The sequence below is a fragment of the Terrapene carolina genome, unplaced genomic scaffold (assembly GCF_002925995.2).
Source record: "Terrapene carolina triunguis isolate 2854851 unplaced genomic scaffold, T_m_triunguis-2.0 Scaffold242, whole genome shotgun sequence".
NCBI lineage: Eukaryota > Metazoa > Chordata > Testudines > Emydidae > Terrapene > Terrapene triunguis.
The window spans coordinates 1,093,424-1,100,628 of NW_020664593.1; the positions used below are offsets into that span (position 1 = coordinate 1,093,424).

A 7,205-nucleotide genomic window follows, 5' to 3' on the forward strand; every position below is an offset into this window, starting at 1 on the left:
AATTGTCTGAGGGTAGGGTATGCAGTCATGCTTCTTTGTACGTGTGAATAGATGGGCAGCTGTATTCTGCATGTGCTTGAGTTTGGACAGCTGGGACTTGGGAAGGCCATAGAAAAGGGAGTTGCACTAGCTCAGAGGAGAGAAAATGAAGGGCAGGGTAAAGATTTCTTCAGTTGAGGTGGTAGCTGAGGTTGTGGTGTGGATAGGTGCCGAATCTGTGGTCTGGGCACAGGGGAGTGGCGGGACGACACATGACCTCCCCTTTAGATCGTGCCCCCCCCTTATGGGGAGGCACCAGTTGTCTAGGTGCCCTTGGGGGAAGAGGCAGAACGGGCGGAAAGAGGTGGGGCGGGGGCCTGGGACGGAGCGGGAGTGGAACTCCCCTCAGGAAATCAGAAAGTCGGCGCCTCTGGTGATGTGTTCAGGCACAGAGCTTGAAAGATTCACCAACACCTCTTAGCCTACTTGCTAGGCTGAAATATACTACTACACAAAATAACTATGTTAAAAGAACATTATTAAAATTGCAAAATCAAGCATGCAAAAGTTAGGAAATGCCAGAATTAATACTGCCTGTGCAACCTTAATTCACCCCCCTTGTTCATATGCATTATGATACAGTCTTTAATTACATGATCACATATTATTTTTTCTCAGGACCCCTACCCGCAAATTGAAATAATACAGCAATTCCATCATGGGTCATCATATTGACACCTTCATGGTTCATCAGCAGGGTTGGAAACTTTAGGTCCAACACAAAGACCCCTGCCAATTGAGCTAACAGAGTAACTGAGAGCAATATAGGTTGTTATCCTCTGTATCAACCAGCGCTAGAGGGGGGGGTGGGACTCTCTGCCAGTGGGTTTCACAGATATATGCTGACAGCAGAGGAATGGTGAGACTCAGGGATCTTGAGTTCCATTCCTGGCTCTGGGGGAGAATAAAGAGTTCTGCATTATTACATTAGTTGTCCCCCGTAATCAGTTGGTTTTCGGGTCCTGTAGATCTTCCCCTTAGGCTGGGGGGGGGGGATCCTTTAGCAGTGGGCGGGCTTTGCTGTCTGGTCACTGGTCACTAGACTAGGCTTTGCCCGCCCACTTCCCAGAACCCAATAAGTACTCAATATTCCCTCGTTTATACATCCAAGGATCACATTAACTCTCCCAGCCACAACACTGCACTGGAAGCTCATGTTCAGTTGGTTATCCACCATGACCCTTAAGATCCTTTCAGAGTCATTGCTTTCCAGTATACAATCCCCCATCCTGTAAGTATGACCCACATTCTTTGTTCCATTATTATATACCATTACAATTATATTGAGCTGCCTAAAGAGAGTGTAAGACTAGACTGGCACCGATCTAGTGCAGAATCCTGCACTTTGACAGTGCATCTCCAGAGCAAGGTCCTAGAAGAGTAGGGTTTAGTGGCTCCAACCAACTCCTTTTCAGATCACCTATTTGAATTAAATCTCCTGCTATCTAGAGATCATGGTTGCTGTGTGAAATTTAAAATAGAGTCCTGCAGGATGCACTATGTAGCTCGAGAAAGTGGGAAATTTGACATAAAATTAAAACAAAAAAATATAACGAAGGAGAGGTAAGGTGTGAGGGGTCCCAACCTAGACTATTACCCCTCTTAAATGTGGAATCCATCGCAGCCATATGCATGCTCAGCTAGCTGTGCAGTGTGAACACCAGATCATGTTCAGATCAGATAACCTCTTTAAGGTACATGGATTGAGGGCAGAATTACAGTTTCTGTGAACCCATTTTAAATTTCCTGATTGTAGGACAACTGTATACTCAACATTTTACTCAACATTTAACATTCCATAAGCATTTCCCTTCCTCCTGACATTCCAGATGGGGATCATTTGGGGAGTTTGTGATTTCACTCTGCTAAGATCACTGAAGGGTGAGATCTATCAGTAAGGGTGGAGAAAAAGCACAAGGGGATTGAAATTAGAATACCACATTCAGCCCTGTTGTATGTGACTACAGTTCCTTTGAAGGGTATGTAGTCCTACTTGCTAATGTTAGGATCAAAATTGGGTTTTATTGTCTATTCTCAGCATATTTTAGCATGTCTATAGACACTGACTGCAAATAAACTGGGATTTTATGATTAAAGCCCCACTACTTTTGCCAATGTACTGTTGAAGAACTCGCTTCTCGGCTTTCTATGAGCTAAGATCAAGCGTAGTATCTGTTCTTATCAGTTTAATATCTGATATGTCCTTTATTTGAGGACTGTATATTAAATTAATTTTATCTCAGTTAACTGGGGATGTTTTGAGGGAGAAATAGAGAGAGAAAAGCCAAACACATGGAGATTAAAATCAGCAGTTCCAAGAATGGAGAATCAAGATCTCTTCATTTCAAAATTTATTGGGCTCAAGAGGACCCAGGTTTGTATAAGCTTTGTGTAAAGGGACATAAACTAGATAAACTCTAGGATGCTGGTGCTGTCAACACTGAAGTCTGTTTCTGGCTGAATTCTACACTGATTTACAATTTCAGCATCCTATCAAGACAGCAGTCTGTGTTATTCCTATTATCCTGCATTATGATTTCCACTGAACTCACTGAGGAGGGGGCCTCTACACCAGCCCTGTACATTGTGGCACTGGCGCAAGATGGAAGGCCAGGGAAAAAGCCATAAGATCTGTGATTCTGTGGATCCAATGGGGCTAAAACTGCACACAGTAGGTGTAGAAGGGCTTCAGGGAGCCTGTGTGGACCCATTTTCTGGCCACAATTTGGGGGGTGGATTTACCCTTGTTAAACCCAGTTACTGGAATTTCACCCACAATGCACAGCTATAGCTTTAATGAAGAAATCTATAGCGCATGCTCGGTTGGCAATTTTCAAACATTTGTGACTGTGGAAAATCAAAAACAATTTTTCCAAGCTATCTAAGCCATTTCCCCTCTGAAGCTTAGTCTTTAAAAAAATGTGGTTTGAATTTTTCTAAATCAGGAAAAATGGATTTTTTCACCATTGCTGTGCTAAAAAATGTCTGAAAGGATTTTGCTCAAACTTTATGAACACAGACAGACAGATGGACAGACAGCACCGAGCATAGTGAGATCCTAGCCACTGTGGGAATACAAATAGTAATAACAACAGATGGATGGTGTAGCGAGGGGGCATGGCCTCCCTCTGAGATTGAGAGGGAGGAACCCCTGCCCAGCCCCTGATGGGCGGAGCCAGGACACCTATGCCTGCCCTGCCGGAAGCAGAGGGGCAACACAGGAAGCATAAAAGGCTGGCCTTGCAGCTCAGTTGGGCTGGAGGCGCAGAAGGAGAGAGACACCTCCTGCCTGCTGCTGGGGCTTGAGCCTGAAGAGGACCCCTGCTGCACTGAGGACTTACCAGAGCTGCCAGATCAGGGCACCGAGGAGCTGCTGAGACTGCTGCTAGCTATGCACCTCAGGGAAACAGAGGATGATCCTGAGCCACAGGTACACTGCAAGGAGAGTGTAGGAAGTAGCCCAACGACACCTGACAGTAGTTTGGTTTTGTTAATGCCTGAACCCAGGTCAGTGTGTTTAAGGCAGATCCTAGCTGACCCAGTGGTGGAACACTCTGTTACTTTTGGGGCCCTGGGCTCGGACCTAGTAGAGTAGGGTGGGCCTGGGACCCCTACCCCCTGCTTCCATCCCCACCCTTGGGGTGGCAGCCTTCCCACCTTAGGCCAAGAGGCCTGCGTTTCTCTGCCATCTGCCAGAGCTAGGACATCAGACTGTTTGTGCTCCGCCCTGCCCAAGGGCCTGAGCTTCTAGACTGTTGGGTGCTCTGCCATGTTTGACAGCCTGAGCCCGTAGACTCTTTATTGCTCAGCCTTGCCTGCGGCCAGGGCCCTGGGCTACGTGCCGCTTGGTCCCACCTAAAGGGTCAGAGTCGTAGAGACTACTAATCTCCCAATAACTCTTGCCTTATTAGGGACCCAAAAGTGACCTCCCTCTGAGATGGACAGGGAGGGATGGCCACGCACTCCTACAGACAGACAGACACAAATCACTTTCAAGAAAGCTTACACATGGAAAAAATCAGTCCAAAGGGTGGATATTTCAAAAGATTATGAACAGCTGAAAACGGGCTGAATAAGAACATAAGAATGGCCATACTGTGTCCAGTATCCTTTCTTCTGACAGTGGCCAATGCCAGATGCTTCAGAAGGAAAGAACAGAACAGGGCAATTATCAAATGATCCATCTTCTGTTGTTCAGTCCCAGACACCCAGAACATACGGTAGCATTCCTGACCATCTTGGCCAATAGCCCTCAAGGAACCTATCCTCCATGAACTTATCTCATTCTTTTTTAATCCAGTTCACATAACATAAGAACCTGCCCCAATGAAATTAATAGGCAGCAGGTTTAAAACAAGCATAAAGAATTATTTCTTCATACAATGCAGAGTCAGCCTGCCCTCACAACGAGTTCCACACGTTGATTATGCAGTGTATGAAGAAATAATTATTTATGTTTGTTTTAAACCTGCTGCCTATTAATTTCATTGGGTGACCCCTGGTTCTTGTGTTATGTGAAAGGCTAAATAACACTTCCTTATTTACTATTTTCACACCATTCATGATTTTTAGACCTCTATCATGTACCCCTTTAGTCATCTCTTTTACAAGCTGAATAGTCCAAGTCTTTTTAATCTCTCCCCATATGGAAGCTGTTCCGTACCCCTAATAATTTTTGTTGCTCCTCTCCTTACCTTTTCCAATTCTAATGTCTTTTCTGAGTTGAAGTGACCAGAATTCCATGCAGTATTCAAGGTGTGGTTGTACCAAGGATTTATATAGTGGCATTATGATATCTGAAGATCAAAGCTGTTATGAACTTGTAACCATAGAAAAAAAAAACTCTTTGTGGGATTTGAAGGACTGGCTCCTACCAGATCCCTTGTTAGAGCTGGGGTGAGCTCTACCACCCAAGAGAGATGGTGGCTGAGTAGCTGGGTCCCTAGACTGGGTGACCTTGCTGGACAACAAAAGAGGAATGCAGGTGCAGTTGCCTAGAACTGTAGGGAGTAGTCTGTTTGAATCAGGCCTCATTATGAAAAGGCAGCTTCTAAGTTATACCATTTCTCATAACTTCTATAGTGCGGAATGCAGAGAGCTCCAATACATCTCATTGGTAAAGACTATTATTATTCTTCATTATTTGTATTACTGTAGAGCCTAGGAGCCCGAACAAAAAGTGCTGCCCTTCTGAGCATACAATCTAAGTATAAAACAAGAGACAACAGATCGGTACAAACGGATGGGGGAGTACAAGGAAACAATGAGACAGTGTTGGTCTGCATGATAGGCAGTGGTCTCACACACCAGCAGCCTCACTATTGTCCAGCTTTTTGTAGGTACCACAACAAAGGAGAGTTTTAAGGAGGCATATGAAAGTGGACGATGAAGTAGCTTTGTGGATGTTTCTGGGAGCCCCTCCCAAGCATGAGGGGCAGCATAGGTGAGAATAGGAACTGATTCAGGGGCTGTGGCTCTGTGATTTCTGAAGAGATGTACAAACTAAAATGTCCTAATGGAAAACAAATAAACCAACATAGTTTTGAAAGTTGTAGTCAGTGAGACATCAACTACTAGTTTGCTTGCAGGTCAGTGTTAATTTTAAAGATAGCTGCTTATCATTATAGTTATTTGTGACTGAAGGAAATGGGTTTTCAGCTAATTTACAGATAACAATAAGAAAATGTACTTGTGGTTGATGCTTATTCCAGGTGGACAGAAGTAGTACACGTAATGAACTTCTGCTGATTAAAGCATTGAGGTATATGTTTGCTGCGTATAGGTTACTTGAAGGGAAAGTGTCAGATAATCATTCTCAATTTGTTTCTGAGGAATTCAGTAACAAATGCTAAATCTGCTACCTCAACCCAGCAACAAACCAAGAGTCAGCTTCAAATGGGTTAGCAGAATGCTTCATACAGACACTTATGGGGACATTAGAAGCAAATGAAGTCAGAGCCATGCAACACTGTATTGGAAATGTTATTATATGAGACTACATCGCACTCTGCCACTCCGAAAACAGACTGACAGTTACCTAGCTAGAGACACAACAGATACAAGCGGTAAACTGCAGCACTGTAAATCACAGTTTCCATGTCTACACTAGGGGGTTTCCCCAGCATAGCCACATCAAAGTAGCTACACTAGTGGCTAAAAGCCAATGTAGACAAAGACTGACTCTGGGAAATCCAAAGATTCAGGAAATGCAAAGTTAGGTGAAAGCTCAGCCGTAACTCTCCCGTCTTGTGCTTATGCCTTAAAATATGGTCCCTTATAATTATAAATGATTTGTTAATTATTATAACAAAAAATTGAATTTCTTATACATCCCTAAATACAAGTTACAATATAAATGGGGCCAGGTTCTGATCTTATTTACACCAGTGTAAACCTGGAATAACTTCATTGTCAGAGTGACTGAGGATTTACAGCAGTGCAACTGACATCAGAAAGTAGCTCACAGCCTTTAGAGTTGTCTTGATTCTTAAGTCTCAACAAGATCTACAAAATAAGCCAAATATGAAGAAAAATCATTTGATATTTTTTAAACATAGGAACATAAGAATGGCCCTACTGGATCAGACCAAAGGTCCATCTAGCCCAGTATCCTGTCTACCGACAGTGGCCAATGCCAGGTGCCCAGAGGGAGTGAACCTAACAGGTAATCATCAAGTGATCCATCCCCTGTTGCTCATTCCCAGCTTCTGGCAAATAGAAGCTAGGGACACCATCCCTGCCCATCCTGGCTAATAGCCATTGATGGACCTATTCTCCATAAATTTATCTAATTCTTTTTTGAACCCTGTTATGGTCTTGGCCTTCACAACAACCTCTGGCAAGGAGTTCCACAGGTTGACTGTGCGTTATGGATGTTTAAAGTAAGCTAATTGAAACTTTTTCTTCTGGCTCAATCAGCCAACCAGACTGTAGCCTTGAATAATCAGTGACCTGTTGCAGACTTTGATAGGGTCTTTGCTAATGCGGATGATACCTCTGTAAATTGGGGCTAAAAGACAAAAGCAATCTGATTTGGGATACATTTTTAAAACTGTCACTAGACTGTAAGCTGTTAACTCCCATCCACTTTAACACAATGCTTTGAACATGTACCCCATTGAGAGGATGTCTCTGCCTGCACCAGCAGAGTCTTTCCTACCATTTTT

The 7,205-nt window shown here is 43.7% G+C and overlaps 1 pseudogene; it reads left to right on the forward strand.

The window, feature by feature from the left end:
- The first annotated feature begins 2,169 nt into the window (after positions 1-2,169).
- Positions 2,170-2,287, forward strand: LOC112119182 (annotated as a pseudogene).
- The last annotated feature ends 4,918 nt before the right edge of the window (positions 2,288-7,205 follow it).